Here is a 19,396-nt window from a genome sequence, read left to right on the forward strand (position 1 = left end):
AGGCCCTGCGGTCGGGATTCTGTTGGACCTGTTACCTAAGATTCAGACGTCTGTGACCATGGAATAAACTCTTGATATTAACCCTCTGGCAGAATCTGTCTCCTTTTCCTCCTCACCTTAGCCTGAAGCCTTCCCACCTGAGGCAAACTGAGTTTCTACAAGCCTGGACTTGTTTCGGCGCTCAGCTGCACCATCCAGCCAGCCAAAAGTGTCTCTGAGGTGAAACACCACAGTTGCCACCTTTGGCCCAGGAGCAGGGGTCAGACGAGCCCAGGCACAATCTACCTGGTAATATTGGGATCTTACTCCAATAGGGGAGGAAGAGGCAGGTCCAGCCCTCCCCTGCCCTGGAACCCCAGCCCTGCCCTGCCCTGGAACCCCAATTCCCCCAGAGCCTCTATCCCAGCCCAGCAGTGGCTGCCAGTCCCTGGCACAGCACAGGCAATGCTCCACAGCCACCTCTGCAGCCCCAGCCCAGCTCCTGAGGGACCAAATGACCCACAGTCCCAGCTGGGGGAAGGGCCCAGGGAGACCAAGGGGTATTGAAGGCTGACCTCAAGGCAAGCACACATCTTGGCCCTACCTCCTCTTGGAATTTCCATCTAAACACTGCTGGAATCCAGGAGTTGGTACCTCTGTGTATGCTCCTCTGTATCCTTTTTGCCTCTCTCTCTTTCTGTCCTTTTCTTCTATTTCGGTCCTTTTGCAAATTTGAGTAATGTAAAATTCAAATAGCTTAGAGTTTGTGAAGTTGAATGGGCCAAGTCAGTGCTTTAAGAAGTGTTCTGTGTTGATTGAATGTCATATTAAATCTTTTGCCAAAAATTCTCTGATTTTCTGAAGTTATCAGTAAAGACTGGTTGTTTTGAGCTCCTGAGAATCTCTTGTTGGTGTTTCTCCAGGGAGTCCAACTCAGAGGACACAAACAATTGTAATTCCTTTTAAATATCTCCTTAACAGAGTTTTCTACTGGATGGAAATCAGGGCTTGTGTGTCCTGCTTGGCCCAGCCCAGGCAGGGCTTTCCCAGCCACATTCCACACTCCATTTCCCAGCTGGAGCCACTGGTGCCTCTGAGTTGTGCTGCCCCAGCCCCAGGGACGCTCTCCTTGTCTGCCCATTCCCCCATGGTCTCTGGGCAGGGATAGCCTCAGTGAGGGCTGCTGACATCCTCAGCAACTTGGAGGCTGCTGCTGAATTTTCCTGCTCCAGAGACTTGTTCAGCCTTCAGCTCTTCAGTGCAGGAATTCAGTGTCCCAGGGCTCATTAACATTCAGAACACCTTAACAAGCTAAGCTTCTGGGAATAATTTGATTTAAGTGTTCAAATCAAATGTGTGGCTAATTAGTCAGATTTCAGAAGCCAATTCAATGTGAATACCCTGAATTTAAAAAAAACAGCAAGAAAATATTTTTTTAGGTCCTGTAATTTTTTTTTTACTAGTAATTCATTGAAATGTGCAATCTCCAATTGACATTGAATCCAAGTACCTCCTCATGCAGTTTGACTGGGTATGAAAATCAAGACCTTTCATGGCTGACAATCAATCAGACTCTGTCCCTACCCCCACCCCACCATTTTCCTCATCCAAGGCTGGCACTCAGAACAGCCTTGTGCAAATCTGAGCTCCCTCCAGCCCACACTGGACCTAGTTGAACAGACCACAGTTGAACAGGATATAACTTAAAAAAATTACACCATTAAAATAACAATCACACAATTACAAACTCTTGCCTGAGCTATGTGCAATGTCCCAGCATGTCTGATGAGTCCACTGTTCACAACTGATTTGCATACTAAAATTAATTTTGACTGATGTGGTTCTGTGATAGATATAAACACAATTAAGTTCTTGTATCAGGATTCTTGTCCTGGACTGAGGACAGAACAGTTCAAACAATTCCTGATTTGCAAATCTATCAGTGGTGGATGGAGAAGGGAGGTCAGGCTGCTCTTGGTGTTGAGGAAATGCTGAAAGCAGCCTGACATTTCATCTGCTCATGTCCTGGCTCATCTCCCCTCTTTCCCCTTCCACCCATTGGCTTTTGTCTCCCCCCAGCCCCCTGTGAAGAGCCTGGCTCTGTGTTCTCCATCCCCTCCTGGCTGGCACTGCCAGGCTGGCATGAGGAGCCCCTCAGCCTTCCCTGCTCTGGGCCGGACCAGCCCAGCTCCCTCAGCCTCTGCTCACAGCCCAGGGGCTCCAGCCCCACCTTGGGGCCCTTCCCAGACCCTGCTCCAGCTGCCAGAAATCTTTCCTGCCCTGGGCAACCCAACCCAGGCCACAGTGACCTGGATAATCCACGTCCCTGATGTCCTGGTCACACAGCCCTGGCCCCTTGTACCCTGTCAGGCTCTGGGGTGGATCCTGTGGAACATCCTTTGGTAGAGGCTGTGGCTCCAGGTGGGCCGGGGGGATCCCGGGGGACAGGGACCCTGCTGGGCATGAACAGCATTGCAGTTGTTGGGAGAAACTGTGAGGGGGAGCTGGGGCAGAGTGACCAACCCAGTGACCTGACACAGCCCTGCTGGGATGTCACACAGCCCCTCTGGGATGTCACAGCCTGCTCAGTGATGTCACAGCCCATTCTCTAATGTCACACAGCTGGTCTATGATGTCACAGCCAACTCTGTGATGTCACAGCCTGCTCTGTGATGTCATAGTCTGCCCTGTGATGTCACAGCTGGCTCTGTTATGTCACAGAGGCAGTGTATGATGTCATAGCTGCTCAATGACCTCACATAACCCACTCTGTGATGTCACAACTCACTCTGTGACCACATGGTACCAGATGATAATTTGTCTCCACCAGGTGAGGTGACACCTGGAACTTGTTCTCAAAAAACCCAGGCCTGTGGAAACCACACAGTGCCCATTGTGGGAGAAGGGGAACTGGAAGTTCAGCAGCCTCAGTGTCCTGCCAGCTCAGCCAGGCCCACGGGAACATTGGGGTCCACGAGCACCAGGGACCACCAGAGAGACCCCAGGACATGGGTGAAGAGGAGGGGAAATATGTTAATGATATTCGAGAAACGATTGTCACATGTGCGTTTAGTCCAGGACAATCAATGAATATGTATGCAAAATACAGAAAATAAAGAGAAACTCTCCTGTACTCAGCATGCACAGCTTTGGGAGGAGCTCTCCCCCGTGCATCCAGCTGAATAAAGAATGCTGCTTCTTAATGCTCCATTGGGGTTAAGGAGTTTTCTGTGTTACCAAATTTTTGGTAACACTCCCACTGCCAAGGAAAGCTCTGTCTGCTGCTGTTCACAAACAGAGAAGGGCTGGTGGCAGATGTGGGGCTCAGAGGCTGCCTGGGGCACAGTGACCATGAAATAATCAAGTTTTCAATATTCTGTGAAAGAAGGAGGGACAGCAACAAAACCTCTACTCTGGAATTAGGAAGGGCAAACTTTGGCCTGTTTAGGAGGCAGATTTGGGGAATACCAAATCAGGTACTGATTTTTTTAAGGGAAGCAGCCCTTAAAAACAAATGGGGCCCAGGAAGGATGGACACATTTCAAGAAAGTAATGTTAAGCGGGAAGCATCAACATTGGACAGAAGGTCAGGCAACTTAGGAAGTGTTTAAGGACGTTGTTAGGTCATGCGGAATGAAAAGCTGAGATGTGAAAGCTCAATTAAAACTTAACCTGGCCACTTCTGTGAAAAATAATAGGAAATGTTTCTATAAATAAACTAATAGCAAAACATGGGATAAGGTGAACCTCTACTCTTTATTGGATGCAGTGGAGAATATAGTAACCAAAGATAAGGAAAAGACTGAGCTACTTAACACCTTCTTTGTCTCAATTTTCAATATTAGGAGAGGATATCCTCAGGACAAGTGTTCTCCTGTCGAAGGAAGGAGACCAGGACATCAGTTGATCATCACAGGCCCAATTTTATTGATCAGCACGGCGGGTTAAATACAGTTTGTAATTAACTTCATGCATATTGCAAAAGTTGAGCTCAGGATTGGTTAGTTACATATCAGCAGTTACACCTACTTTTACATTCCTATGGTCCTACTTTTGATACTTTCTACATATTCTTAGGAGATATTCAGGACTAATCTCTACTCCCTTTCTCCATGTTGCAGCAAGGCCACTGATTGCTAACTGCTGACATCTCCTTTCAGCTTGCTGACTGCTGATTTCTCAGCTTAACCAGCGGCAATATGTCAGCATGGCCTTTCTCAACTAACCAACTATTAATAAAGCTCTCCACATTTCCCCCGTTTTCTTCTTGTGCAAGGAAATTAGTTTGCCAGGATTTTGCTATTGTACGGCTGACCATGTTTTGAATACAATTAAAGATACAAGGCAGAATAAGCAAAAACAGTAAAATTACACCCAGCAGTCCTATAGCATAGATCACAAGGTTCCTCAGCCATGGTCCAAGTCCTAAGCTTTTAAGCCATTCGTCAATTCCTAAACCTTCTTCTTCCTTCAGATTGTGAAGTCCCTGTTGCAGTTCTTTTATCTTACTGTGAATGGACACCGAATGGTCAGACAGATTCATGCAACACATTCCTTCAAACTCTTCACATCCATGTCCTTGTGCTAAGAGCAAAAAATCTACGGCAGCTCTATTTTGCAAAACAGCATGGTTAACACTCTGCACATCTGTGGTTAGCATGTCTAGAATTTGTGATGTCTTGTTCAGCTCATCCTTTGCCCAGCACCCTAATTGCTTTGCTAAATTCATAGCCTTATTGGCAGATCCTCCTGGCAAGATAGTTGAAACAACCACCTGTTTGAATGTGCCTCAAAACTGTGGATCTCCTATCGAGCTGCAGTCTAAGTCATGTATGCTACGTCTCTTTCTGTTTGAATTTTGACTCAGCTGCATTAGCAAGGACACATTAGGATGAAACAATGACAGTTTACCCAAATAGCAGGGTCCACCCTATGGTCTATCTGGTATGCCATTCCACGCCCTGTCTCCGCAAATTAAAAATATTCCTGTGGGTAATTTCATTGGTACAGTGATCTTTGTGCTGTTACATTTACTGTAATGCTGCGGAGAGATTCCACTCACATTCAGGAATGAATCTAGGGTGGCCCATGTTTCTTTTGGTCGGTTTGAAAACTTAAAGCTAAACCATCCACCAGCTGTAGTGTTAGACAAACTGGCGTTTGTACTGCCAAAAAGGTCCAATTCCTCAGGAGGAGAATGTAAAGAGGTGTTGAGTGATTGGATCAATAAACATTGACGATAGCCATCACTCTGACCTGCAGTATATCCTTGTTGCTCTGGCAACTCAATGTTTGACATGCTGGGCATACATAAGGTCTGATTTTTTATCAAACTGCAAAATTCTCCAGGAGACCATACCGGAAGTCCCACCAGGCATGTTCGAAATGGGTTAGTGACTCCTCCAAGACTAAGACAAAGTGATGATTGGTTAATTTGGTTAGCAAGTGTTACCCATACATTTTTTCTTGGCTGACTAAAATGTGTTATTTCTACTGCTTCACCGATTACAGCATTGAGCAATATAACAAGAGCAAACCTCATTTTTTGTGAGATAAGTTTGAAGGCAAATCAGCTTTTCCCTTTTTTTGCCTTCTTTTTCTTATCTACCTTCAAACTTGCTGCTCCTATTGTTACTGGTCCTGCCACTTGCAAACTCAATTTCAGCAATTCTTCAATGCAGTGGTCTAGTGCACTTTCAGGATTCCCCGTGAAGGGTCCAACAACTGAGCACTGTGTTAAAGGTACTACTTTTCTACACCTTACAGAGATTATGCGCGATTTACTCTGAATCTTAATTCTCCTCTCAAAACATTGTACTTCCCATCGATAATAAGCAAGAATTTTTTGTTCAGGAGACTCATAAAGACGTAGAGCTTCATACGCATTTATCCCTGTTTGTCTCCTTAATTCATGTTGCCAATTTTCTCTCCACCGATGCTCAAAATGACAAGGGTGACACCACAAATCACACAATAATGATTGTTCTAACCAAAAAATTCTATCACAACCCCCACAAAGCAGGGCTATCCAAGCAGCACAATGTGGATCGCGACAGGCATAGCAATGTTCCTTTGCTGGATTTGTTAAACGAAAAGTTGATAATGATTCAGCAAAATCAATCAGTTCCTGGATTGTCCAACAGTAGGGTGACAATGCTATGTGCTCCACTCTCGAGTATCCCCTCAGCTGTATCAGTAGCGGTCGTAGGATCAAAAGCAGTTTCTTCCCCAGTCGCTCCCTGTCCTCTTCCGTGAGGTGGTCCACCAAACGCTGCATCAGAAGCAGGTTTAGTCCACTTAGCAGGCACCCACAGAGGCCCTGTAGGTGAGGAAACACAAAGATATCCCCGACCCCAATATAATACTTTTGCAGGTTTTTCCCATAATCCTGTACTGGGGTTCTTATACCTAACCCAGACCTCTGTTTCCTTAGTACTTTCCTGACCTGACCTTGGATGATGTTTAATTGCAGGAGGGGTATCATCTTCCCCAAAAATACATAAATGATTAATTACATACAACACCTTAGCCAGACATGCTTGTGGATCTCTCAAATCTTCATGTTTTTCAATATATTGCTTAAGGGTACCGTTTGCTCTTTCCACTATTGCCTGTCCGGTAGGGGAGTGTGGAATACCTGTCACATGCTTAACCGACCACTGATTCAAAAATTTTTGAACCCTAGTACTCACATAAGCCGGAGCATTATCTGTTTTAATACTTTTTGGAACTCCCATGACAGCGAAGCAACTTAACAGGTGTCTGATAACATGTATAGCTTTCTCTCCTGCTTGAGCCGTAGCCCATATGTAATGACTATACGTGTCTATAGTGACGTGCACACATTTGACTTTACCAAATTTGGCAATATGTGTAACATCCATTTGCCATTTCTCATTTATTTCTAAACCCCGAGGATTAACTCCAATGCCTGAACCTATTCCACCATTATGATAACTACATGTTGGACATGCTCTGACAATAGCTTTAGCTTCTGACAAACTCAATTCAAATTGCTTTGCTAATCCTTTTGCATTTTGATGATATCTACTATGTGCTTCTCTGGCTAATGTATGTTTATCAATAGGACAAGAGTTATCAATGGGTAGGGTAACCAGTTTATCTGCACGTTCATTTCCTTCTCCTAAACCTTCAGACCATTTATGGCTCCTGATATGAATCACAGAATACGCTGCATTTCTTTCCCGTAAAGCTTTCCTTAATTGTACCAACAGCTCATACAATCGTTTATTATTCACTTCCTTAATTGCTGCTTCCTCTATTCGTTTGGCTACTCCTGCAACATACATAGAGTCTGTAACCACATTTAGAGGTCCCTGTAAGTTGGATACTGCCCATACTACTGCCAACAATTCCAAAGTTTGTAAACTATCCGCAGGGTCTGCTGTGATGATTTGATGTTTCCATTGTCCTTTTTCTTGCCAAGTGACAGCAGCACGCCTTGATTTCTTTCCTGCATCGGTAAAGGCTGTAACAGCTCCTTCTATAGGGCATTCTTCTCTCAAGGGTCGAGTAATCCAGTTCCATTCTGTCATCCATTGCAGAACTCTAGGCACTAATTTGCTGGTATCTACTTTTGCAGACCATGTCAATAATGCTTCCTGTAAATCCTTTGAATTAATCAGGTACCAGTCCAAGGTTTCTTTTTCCATGGGCAGTCTAATGGTAGCAGGTTCTCTACCATCCACTTCAAGAATTCTGAGACGCCCCTTTTTAATTAATGCAGCCAATTGTTCAATTTTTGAACATATTGTTTTCTTATGCTGTAATGGTGGAGACAACCATTCCAACACCCGTATCTCCCCCGTTTTCTCTTGTTGTTGAGAGAGAGCACCAAGCAGGTGGCAAGGGCTATTCCAGATAGTAAGGTCAATAGGGTGGTCGAGTTGTCGACGAGACACGTACCCCTGTTGTACACAGTTACTGATTTGCTGCAAGGCAAGACGATGCTCCTTTGTCAGGCATACAGGAGTAGTAGGGTCAACACCCTTTAACAAGGGCCGCAGGGCTTCTAACAAATGATTCGGTATTCCCACAATAGGCTTTAGCCACTGTAAGTCCCCCAGCAACTTCTGTGCATCATGTAGAGTCTTAATATCCAGTTGTAATTCCAATTTTTGAGGTATTACTATTTGATCCATCAAAGTCCATCCCAAATATTTCCAGGGCTTTGTAGTTTGAATTTTCTCTGAAGCAATAACAAGTGAATATGCAGCAAGAGTATTTCTAATAATGTCAATCTGCAAAGAGGAAAATGGTTGTTGCTGTGCAAACAAGATATCGTCCATATAATGATATATTATAGTCGCTGGCCATCTGCGACGTAGTGGCTGTAATGCTGCATCAACATAAAGCTGACATAAAGTCGGGGAATTCCGCATGCCCTGTGGTAAACATATCCATTCAAATCTTTTATCTGGTTCTCCACGATTTATTGCTGGTAAAGTAAAGGCAAATCTCTTCGCATCATTAGGATGCAGGGCAATGGTGAAGAAACAGTCCTTCAAGTCGATGATTAAGAGTGGCCAGTGTTCTGGAATCATAGCTGGATTTGGAAGACCAGGCTGTAAGGCCCCCATAGGTTCCATTTGATCATTTACAGCCCGAAAATCATGTATTAAACGATATTTCCCTGATTTCTTTTTGATCACAAAAATAGGTGTATTCCAGGGGCTCGTGGAAAGTCGTAAATGTCCCTTTGAATATTGTTCCTCCACTAATTCATGAGCATGCATAAGGCTTTCCCCTTTTAGTGGCCATTGCTTAACCATCACCGGTGTATCCGTCTTCCAGGTGAGTGGAATGGGGAAAGTCCAAGCAATGGCAATTACCCCAAAGGGTGCTGATTAGTTAACACCACTCCCAATTGTGTTAAAATGTCCCTTCCAATTAAACAGGAGACTGTAGGAGGCAGTTGCACAATTGAAAACACAGCAGATATTTGTTGATCCTCAATGTACACAGACAAAGAAGGTGACCTGCTTGCCAATGTAAATCCTCCTACTCCTGTGAGCATGTTTGCTGATGGGAATAGAGGCCAATGTTGTGGCCATGCCTCTGGAGAAATAATGCTGGTATCTGCTCCTGTATCCAATAATCCATAAAGGGTTATGCTTTGATGCCCATAAGTAACTGTGACCTTTTGCTTTGGTCTATTTTGTAAATCCACAGTTAAAAGTGTAACACCAGTGGAGCCAAAACCTTTTTCATCCCGTGCTTGTCCAGTAAATGGTTGTATTCCAGAGGTCATTTGTGATAGTGGTACCAATTGTGCAATGCGTTGTCCCTTTGTTATTTTAATTGGAGGATAAAGGGTGTAAGCCATGATTTGTATTTCCCCTGTAAAGTCTGCATCAATAACTCCAGGCAAAACAAATAATCCCAACATAGTTGTAGAAGAGCGTCCTAATAATAATGCTCCACATGTTTGTCCATTTAATATAAGAGGGCCCTTTACTCCAATTGGTATTTTCTCAGGAAGATTCGTCATTAGTGTGACGTCTACTGCTGCTGCTAAGTCCAAACCGAGGCTCCCTGTTGTTGCGGGTTGCAGACAGGAGGTGGCGGCAATGTCGCGGCAGCTGGTGCTGGTGCCTCTGGTGTCACGGCGGCAACTTGTGTCTGGGCGCGGCCCCCGTAAAGCACGCTCTGCTGATGGTTTCCTGACCGGTGCCTACAAACCGTGGTGTTGTGGGAGCTGGATCGGCAATGTTGACACCATATACCAGTTGCTCTGCAGGCTCGGCGTGTGTGTCCCTCAGTGCCGCACCGGTAACACTTGATAAATGGCTTTGAATCTCCTTGCGTGAATGAGCCGCTTCGGAGAGGAGCAAGGGCAGCTAACACCTGATTCTGAGTAGACTCTGCCTGCTTTTGTAACCCCAATCCTAATTCCTTTATAGCCTCTACTATGAATGCCTGCGAAGCAGTTGGTACTAATGCCATTCGCTCTAATGCTTCCTCAATGGTCCAATTTGCTCCCAAAGTAGCTAACACTCTTTGGGTTGCTGGATTACTATTTTGCAAGGCACACTGCTTCAATAGCGCCCCCTTAAGATAATCTGCCACACCGGCCCGATCTATAGCAGTAGCTACCCTATCTATAAAATTTCCAAATGATTCTTCTCTACCTTGCTTAATACCCATATAAGTTGGTAACCCCCCTGGCTCTTTAACCATATCTATTGCTGTACGCACTAATCGCATAGCCTCTCTAAGCTTATCCGGTCCCGATATCATCTGTGCCTCTGTACGCAAATATGCCCCTAAGCCCATGAGCTCATCCACTGTTACCCCATGCAATGGGTCTCCCTGAGCTCGTTGTACAGCAACTGATTCATTTACTAACGCTTGCCAATGTGCATTAAACAATAATTGTTGATGCTGAGTGAATATTAAACGCACTATTCCTCTTAAATCATTTGGGCATAAAATCTGAGTGTTAAAGAGATAATCTAACATTTGCTTAACAGGTTCACTTTTTACACCAAACTGACTAACCGTAGAACGTAGCTGAGCTAACAACTTCCAATCTAAGGCAGAATATGCTGCTACATTATGCATTAAGTTCCCCTGTGCATCATATTGTGGTGTATATGTAACCGGACATGCAAGACTAGAAGCTATTTCTACTGCTTCACCATCCCCCATTTGCATTGCCTCTTTTGCCATAGCAGACCAAGCCTCCCTCCTTTGTTTAGCCATTTCCCCCCATAGATCACGGTGTGCCTCTGGGATGGGAGCTGGCTTTTTGGAGGTGCTATGCTGCCGGCATTTTAGTTCAGGCACCGAGTTTTCGCATGGGGGAAGCGGTAAAGCAGAGGCTGGCTCGCGCGGGGGAAGCGGCCCCCCCTCTGGAGCTGTCAGTGAAGCCGGAGCCGGCTCGCCCACAGACGGAGCCGGTTCGCGCGGGGGAAGCGGCTCCCCCCTGCCGGAGCTGTAACCGGAGCTTGCTCAGGCAGAGCCGGCGCGTGCAGGGGAAGGGTTCCCGCCGCCGGAGCTGTAACCGGAGCCAGCCTGCCCAGGGGTAGCGGCGGAGGCAAAGCTGGAGGCGGAGGCGAAGCTGGCTTGCTCCCACCCCCACCATCCAACCCGCCTAAAGCCGGCAGCAGAGGCAAAGCTGGTTTACTCTTACCTCCCCCATCCGACTTACCTTCCCCCTCAGACAAGGGAGGCGCAGACGGTTCCGCAATATCTATAGGCACATCCTCAACACCACTATGCTGGGGATTTTTAGGCATAAGTATTTTAGTTACAGAAGGTGCTAAAGGGTCATCCTCACGACCATATCCTATATTCCTCTTATGAGCTTCTGTCGCCCTTTCTGCTGCCTTTCTCTCAGAGACCTGCTGAAGCAACGTATTATACACCACCCGCCATAATTTCCCAAATTTTTTAGCTGATTTGTCCCCATCTAACATTGAGTCCATTAACATTTCCCCAAATTTTTTCCACTCTGACAGCTCATGAACTGTGTGCGGGTTACTAAACATAACTATAGAATGGCCATAAGTTAATAACCCCGGTAATTCCTTTTTTAAATCTATCTCTTTTACCCCTTGCCTTTCTAAATATGAGGAGAAGAGTTCATATGCCGCTTGCCTATCCATACCTATTAATCAGTGCGCACTGTTTGCAGCTCCAGGCTCCTGCGGCACGTAGATGGCTTGAGTCACGGATGTGATCCTCAAGAGTGCTTTTTATAAATAATCCGGCACCTCCCTGCTGCAGGGGACCATCACCCAACTTTCCCGACCGTGGTGAGTTCCCTTTTTCTTTGTAATCCGAGAAAAAAGGACAGAGGTTCAACCTTGCCGCATCGTTGCCCGCAGTGGTGCTCACAGCGTTGCTGCCTGCATTCTCCACCATTTGTCGAAGGAAGGAGACCAGGACATCAGTTGATCATCACAGGCCCAATTTTTATTGATCAGCACAGCGGGTTAAATACAGTTCGTAATGAACTTCATGCATATTGCAAAAGTTGAGCTCAGGATTGGTTAGTTACATATCAGCAGTTACACCTACTTTTACATTCCTATGGTCCTACTTTTGATACTTTCTACATATTCTTAGGAGATATTCAGGACTAATCTCTACTCCCTCTCCTCATGTTGCAGCAAGGCCACTGATTGCTAACTGCTGACATCTCCGTTCAGCTTGCTGACTGCTGATTTCTCAGCTTAACCAGCGGCAATATGTCAGCATGGCCTTTCTCAGCTAACCAACTATTAATAAAACTCTCCACAGGCGTGCATCTGCCCCTGCTCTCTCCATCACATTTCCTAGTCATGGCATGGGGGGCCTGAAGCAGCTCCAGATGGAGGACAAGATGAAGGGCAGTCATGGCTCAGCCTCACACAGAGGTGAGGGGGGAGCTGGGCCAATGTCTGCTGGGAGGAAGGGTCTGGTGGCAGCCCAGAGAGGCTGTGCACATTGCCAGGGAACAGCTGTGCCCTGCATGTGCCCCTGCAATGAGCTGTGCTGCTGCCAGTGCCCCTGGAGCTGCAGGGCTGCTGAGCTGTGGGGCAGGCAGAGGAGCAGGAGGGTGCATGTGCAGCTGAGCCATTCCTGGGGAGCACAGGGCTCTGGGCTCCCTGCTGTCCCAGGGCAGGCCAGAGGTCAGGCTGTGCCTGTGCCAGCTCTGGGCAAGTGGCTCAGGGTTTTGCCCTGGCCTGCCTCAGTGTCTGCCAGCAGGAGCATGTTTCCCTGTGCAGCTGTTTGGACATTTCCAGGAAATGTGTCCCAGGAATTATGGAGCTTCAGATGCTTTAGGTTTGCATGGTGGCCTCTGTTAAACTTTGCCTCTCTGTTAAACTTTGTGTCTCCATTTTGCAGATCTGGCTGGTTACAGTCCTACTGAGAAGTTTTCTCCAGACTCTTCCCATGTTCCCTCACCCACAAAGTCCTCGCCTCCTGTCCAAAAGAGCTCTCTTTCCTCCAAGCTCAGGAAGAAGCTGCCGCCTGTGTGAAGCGTGTTTGAAGAATAGGATTGATGCATTAGGCTTGATAGTTACAGCTGTACATATGTTCTGATCTTTAGATGTAGTTTTGAATTATTGTGTTTTGATTGTATCTTTAAAATTTGGTGACATATTTTTAATTGGATATATTTTATTTTGATGATGAAAAAAAGTAAATTAAAAAAATTAAATTGAAAAAACCAAAAGGAGAATGTGAGACCAGGGCCTGCTAGCCTAGAGATTATGGGAGTGCAGCTCATTCAGTGTGCCAGTGTCTCACCACATCCTTTCCTCATTGGGCCTCTCCTCTTCCTCTTTGGCCATGTTTGCTTTCTGTCATTTGTGCTGCTCTTTGTTACTTGACATTACAACAGGGCACCATTGACCTGTTTGAGGGACAATGGATCCAAAAGATCCTGTCTAGTCAAAGATTTTCTACCTAGGTGTGTTCTGTGCTCACCAAAGGCCTGAGCAAAGAAACCAAGAGAAGTGTGCCCAAATCCCAAAGCTTTGCTCCTTTGCAATCTCCCACAGATCTGGCTCACAGGTGTCTTCAGTCACAATTCCATAGGTAAGAAGAGGTCATGTATTTCACTGGGAAATGATGCACTGCTTTGGCAATCACCTGTATGTATAGTTACCCGGGACAGCACTCCAGCTATGTGGTTTGCAACTTGTTTGCAGAAGGATGAGTGCACTGGGAGGCCAATAACAAGTGACAAGGTCTCCTCAAATCTGCACTGCAGCCTGGGTGCCATTCAGCCCAGAGCTAGGGGATCATTTGTTCCCATGGACCAGTGCTTGCCAGTGGAATGAATTCCTGCACAGCTGGAAGAAGCAATTCTGGATTCAGCTCCAGCTGTTGGCGGCATGATCATTGACAATGATGCCCTTCCAGACAGTATTCTGCAGTTTCCTTTCATAGTCGTTTGAAGATTTTAAACTTCACATTTCAATTTGCTTTGCCCTAGGGAAAATCACTTCTGGGCTCAGTACAAACTGTCACCTTTTGGCAGCCAAGTCCTCATGGTTGCCAGCTTCTGATGTTACAGAATGTCACCTGGCTGCATGAGTTTGCTTAGCTCTGGCTCTAGTCCTGGCCTAGTAAAACAGTTGGTAGCTCTATACCTTCCTTTCTCTTCCTCCCTCTTTTTCCTTATTTTTCCCTTTTCCCCCAGTTCCTCCTCAATGCATTTTGCTGTGGTTATTCAATAAAGGTACATTTGTTTTGGTTATAGCAGCAACTCCCTGTACCGTGTCGGTGTTTTTTGCACTCTGAGATCAACCCACAAACCACCACAAAACCCGTTCATAAGGACAGATCGTGACACTTGTATACATACTATAGAAACCTTCTATCAAACCTTAAAAATTCTCTACAAATTCATTTCCAACATTACTGGGTCTGGCACCGCCCAGGTCTGGTGTTCGCTGCCACCACCAGTGCCCAGATCTGGAAATTCCCTTGTTCTGGCAGAGCCAAGTCCAGCAATTTTCTGGTAAAGAAAGCCAAAATCTGGCAATTTCTGCTGCCGGCACCAGCAATGCCAAGATCTGGTGTTTGCTGCCACTGCCCGTACCCCAGCCTGGACATTTCTTATTCCAACACAGCCCAAGTCCAGCAATTCTTTGGAAAAAGAAGACAAAAGGCAGCAATTTCCTGGTGCCAAGACTGTCACCACCCAGACCTGGTGTTTGATGGCACCGCCCATGCCCAGATCTGGACATTTCCCTGTGCCAGCACAGCCCAAGTGCAGCAATTTGCTGGCAAAGAAAGCAAAACCAGGCAAATACCTGGTGCCTACACTACTCCGATCTCGTGTTTGCTGACACCGTCAGTGCCCAGATCCGGAATTTTTCAGATGCCTGCACAGAATAATTCCAGCAACTTCCTGGCACAGAAAGTTAATATTTGGCAATTTCTCAGTGCCAGCACAACCCAAATGCAGCAATTTTCTGGCAAAGAAAGCCAGAACCCAGCAGCTTCCCAGTGCTGCCACCAGCACCACCCAGATCTGGTGTTTGCTGTGCAAGTGCCCAGATCTGGAAATTTCCCAGTGCTGGGAAATTGCCTGTGATAAATAGGTATGATTCGTGCTGATAAAAAATTGAAACAGTAATCAATATTGATACAGTAATTAATATTTGAGAATAATAGAGCAGTTAATAGTTAAAAGTTGTAATGCCAAAGAAGAGAGGGAAAGGAGGGGCTCCACCCACCCCCCCTTCCCAGCAGATGTTCTCAAGGACCACAGGAAAGAAGCTGAAGATACAGTTGCTAAAAATGACCAAGAACCTGGTTGGGTCCAAGAAAATGCTAATTATAAGGGACTTATGGCTTTGATATGTAGATGCAGTGATATGTTAGTCTTGGCTTACATTGTACTGGCTTGGTGCGCATGTGTAACCCAAAGGTGAATTAAAGGACAACGAAGAAGACTACAGGGCCTTCATCAGTGACGACCCCCAAAGACTTGTGCGACCACCAAACCGAGTGGTGGCGCATGCGTGGTAAAGGTGGTAATGAAGGCGGAGACAGAAAAGTGACGAACCGAAAATAGGAGGAGATGGCATTGACACATGGCATATAAGGGGTGATTTTCACTTGGCAAGCTTGTACGTGAAGTGGCAAGGGTCAAGAACCCTGCCCTCCGTACCCCGCGGTTGTTTTTGCTTATGCGCTATTATTTGAACCAAATAATCCCTTATTTATATATTTTCTAAACTATTCAATTAAAATTGTTGCTATCTTAAATATTGTTTGGGGTTTTTTTGATAGGATAATTGGGCAAACATAACATTGCCCAAATGCAGCAATTGGCTGGCACAGAAAGCCAAAACCCGGCAACATTCTGCTACTGGGTCTGGCACCTCCCACATCTTGTGTTTGCTGCCCCAGTACCCAGATTTGGAAATTTCCTGGTGCCCACACAGCCCAAGTCCAGTGATTTGCTGGAACAGAAATCTAAAATTTTAGAAATTTCCAGGTTCTGACTCCAGCACCATCCAGCTCTGGTGTTTGCTGGGACCGCCAGTGCCCAGATTTGGAAATTTCCGGATGTCTTCACAGCCCAGGTCTAGCAATTTGGTTTTAGCTAGCTTAGGCAGAGAAGTTTCTTTGGACTGTGACTTTCCTTTTTCTTGGAACTGTTTAAACCTGCTCTGCACTGAAAACCCAGAAAAACACTGGCAGCAGCTCACACCTGTGGCCCACCGAGCTCTGGGACGCTGCATTCCAGCACCAGAGGGACTCAGGAGAGACCGAGTGAGCCAACTACAACCCACAAAAAGAACTTTTTGAATTTGCCATCTCTTCAGCACTGTCAGAGGTTTTATTTAGTATTATTCATTTTTCATGCTTGTGAATACTTTACTTGTGAAATAAACTGGGTTTTTTCACTTTTCTTGAGGGAAGTTTTTCCTGAACCAGTAGGGGGAGGGGCTGCTTGAACTTGCTTTCTAGACTGACCCCTTTTGGAGATTTCCCCCCCAAATTTGCCCTAAGCCAGCACAAACAGTCACAATGAAAATTGCACCAGTGGCATAATTTCCTGGTGGCAAATCTTGTGACAGAAGCTTGACCTTGTTCTCCATGAGAGATTCTTGGGAAGAGCAGACAGGAGAAGATTCCTGGAAAATGGAAACAGCTTTCCAGAAGCGAAATGAAAATGAAAGAAACAATCAAAGATGCTTTCCTCTATTTATTTCTATGCTCCCCTTTTCCATGTTGCACTACTTCTCCATCCCAGTAATTCCAGATGCACCTCACCTCTAAGATCGGTCACTTAGTGATTTTTAGACACTCCAAAATACCATGAGCCACACACAGTTTTCCTTCCCCTGTTTTTACTGGAAAGCAACACTGGAGGTGTCAGTGCAGTGCTGGGCTCAGGTAGGAATCCTACCCCAAGGGAAGGTGGCCCGACAGTGTTTGACCCTCAGCAAGGACAGTGCACAGCAGCAGGCGAGGGGATCGCTGTGCCAGTGTGCAGGAGTCAGGGCTCTGCATCTGGGCTCAAGGCTGCAAAGTTCCCGTGTTTGGGCAGACGGAGGGGCTGTCCCCGGGGCGCGCGGGGCTCGAACGTGGGGCTCGTGGGGCGAGCGGGGAACGGACACGGGGACGAACGGCCCCGGTGCTTCAGTTGCAGCGGCGGCAGCGGCGGCAGCAGCAGCGGCGGTAGCAGCAGCAGCGACAGCAGCAAAAGCAGATAGACTAGAAAAATCGTTCTTTCTCTCGCTCTTTCTCTCCCTTTCCCGCTGTCGGGCACTCTTCTCTCGGGGTCCCTTCCCCGGCGTCCCTCTCCTCTCCCCGTCTCCCTCTCCCCTGCCGGGCCGGGCCATGCCCCCGGCCCGCCACCGGCCCCGGGCGGGGCTGCCCCGTGCCCGGCCCCGGCCGTCCCGCCGCGGTCTCGCCTCCGCCCGGCTCGGGCTGATCTGGCGGTGGCGCTGCTGGGCAGGCATCAGTGCCTGGGGCGGGGGCGGCATCGCCGCCCTTCGGCTCCGCCTGGCCCGAGCGTGGCCCCGGCCCCGAGGCAGGCTCCAGTCCCGGCCCCGGCCCCAGGCCCTGCTCCTCCCGGGGATCGCGGAGGACACACGCGGCGCGGCCGCTCCCGCCGCCTCCGCTGCGGCTTCCCTGGCCCGAGCTCCGCCGCTCGGCAGCGCGGCCGCCGGTCCCGAGCCTCCCGTGCCGCGTTCCCGGGAGCGAACGCCTGGGCATGGCCGGCCCGGGGCGGGTGAGGGGCGCTCGGGGGCCGTTGCTGGCCCCGGGCCGAGCGCTGACCGCCGCGTCCCGCCCGCAGGGACGGCGCAGGAGGCCCTGCAGGAGCGGTACCGGCTGGGCTCGCTGCTGGGGCGCGGCGGCTTCGGCAGAGTCTTCGCGGCCACGAGGCTCTCGGACGGCGCCCCGGTGAGCGGCGGGGCCTGCGGCGGGCGCAGGAGGAGGGGATGGAGGAGGAGGAGGGCGGAGGGCGGAGGATGGGGCTCACAGTGCGGGCGGCGAGCTCACCCCGCTGCTGGCCTTGGCTTGCAGGTGGCCATCAAAAGGGTGCCACGGAACCGCGTCCGGCACTGGGGCGAGCTGGTGAGTGAGCAGGGCCAGCAGCCGGGGCTGCCGGCCAGGGATGAGCCGGGGCCCGGCACGGTGGGAGCCGCCAGGACGCCCCGAGGGAGAGCGGGCGTGGGGCCAGCGCAGGGCGCAGAGCATCCCGGGCTGGCTGAGGGCTTCCCCAGGCCTGGCACGGCATCGGCCCCAGTGACGGCATCGTGCTCCTCCCGCAGCCCGACGGCACCAGCGCACCCCTGGAGATCGTGCTGCTGGCCAAGGTGTCCACTGGCTTCCCCGGTGTGGTCCAGCTGCTGGAGTGGCTCGAGCTCCCCAACTGCATCGTGATGGTGCTGGAGCGGCCAGAGCGGTGTCAGGACCTGCAGCGTTTCATTGGGGCTCGGCGGTTCCTGCCCGAGGAGGAGGCGCGGGAGCTGTTCCGCCAGGTGCTGGAGGCCGTGCGGCACTGCACCAGCTGCGGGGTCCTGCACAGGGACTTCAAGCCAGAGAACATCCTGGTTGACCTGGACACCGGGCAGGCCAAACTCATTGACTTTGGCTGTGGCACCTACCTGCAGGACACAGTCTACACTCACTTTGCAGGTGAGCCTACCCAGGGCTGTGCTCCCGCTGCTGACATCTCATGGCCCAACATCTCCCAGCCCAAGCTGGCTGTGGCAGCGGGGATTCTCCCTTTTGCTGCCAGTCAGGGCACTGAATCTTCAGCTGAGTTGCTTTAGAGCGGGGCTGGGTGGGCAGCCATCTTCCAGCCCTGCTGGCAGCCTTTGCCAGCCACTCTGCCCAGGACTGGGGCTGGGCTTAGGCAGCCAGCACGACCAAAACCCCCGTGGTTGGGGGTAGCAGAGAGGGAGGGCAGAACCTGTGCCCCAGCCACTTTGGTGTGCAGACGAGAGGAAGGGCTTGGGCTGCTCCACTCACCCTGTTTCCCTTGGCTTCATAATATTTTTGGGGAAATGCAGGCAGGGAGGATAAGGGCATGTTTTTTCCCCAGCATGGAGTGGGTTTTTCCTTTGCACGTCATGGTCGGGCCTAGCCAGGGCTGCCCTCTTCCAGCACCAGAGGCTTCTTTTCCAACCCTAACTTTGTGCACAAGTCCCAGATGCTGGCGAGAGGGCAGTGGTCACCCTGTGTGCCCCTGATGCAGCCCCCGCGGGCCCAGGGATGCTGGGGCCAGGCTCTGGGAGCAGCAGCATCCCCCTGATGAACTCCATCTGTATTCCATAGGAACACTGTCCTACAGCCCCCGGAATGGAACGACTTTGGCTGGTACCATGGCGAGGCAGCAACGGTCTGGTCCCTGGGCATCCTGCTGCACCAGATGGTCTGCGGGGAGCACCCTTTCAGGAGGGGCCGGAACCTCAGCTGGGCCAGCTCC

The 19,396-nt window shown here is 48.9% G+C and overlaps 1 pseudogene; it reads left to right on the forward strand.

The window, feature by feature from the left end:
* The first annotated feature begins 17,298 nt into the window (after window positions 1-17,298).
* LOC135441399 (serine/threonine-protein kinase pim-1-like) lies at window positions 17,299-19,387 on the forward strand (annotated as a pseudogene).
* Window positions 19,388-19,396: the final 9 nt, after the last annotated feature.

This window comes from Zonotrichia leucophrys, unplaced genomic scaffold, assembly GCF_028769735.1.
Source record: "Zonotrichia leucophrys gambelii isolate GWCS_2022_RI unplaced genomic scaffold, RI_Zleu_2.0 Scaffold_279_67627, whole genome shotgun sequence".
Classification (NCBI taxonomy): Eukaryota; Metazoa; Chordata; class Aves; order Passeriformes; family Passerellidae; genus Zonotrichia; species Zonotrichia leucophrys.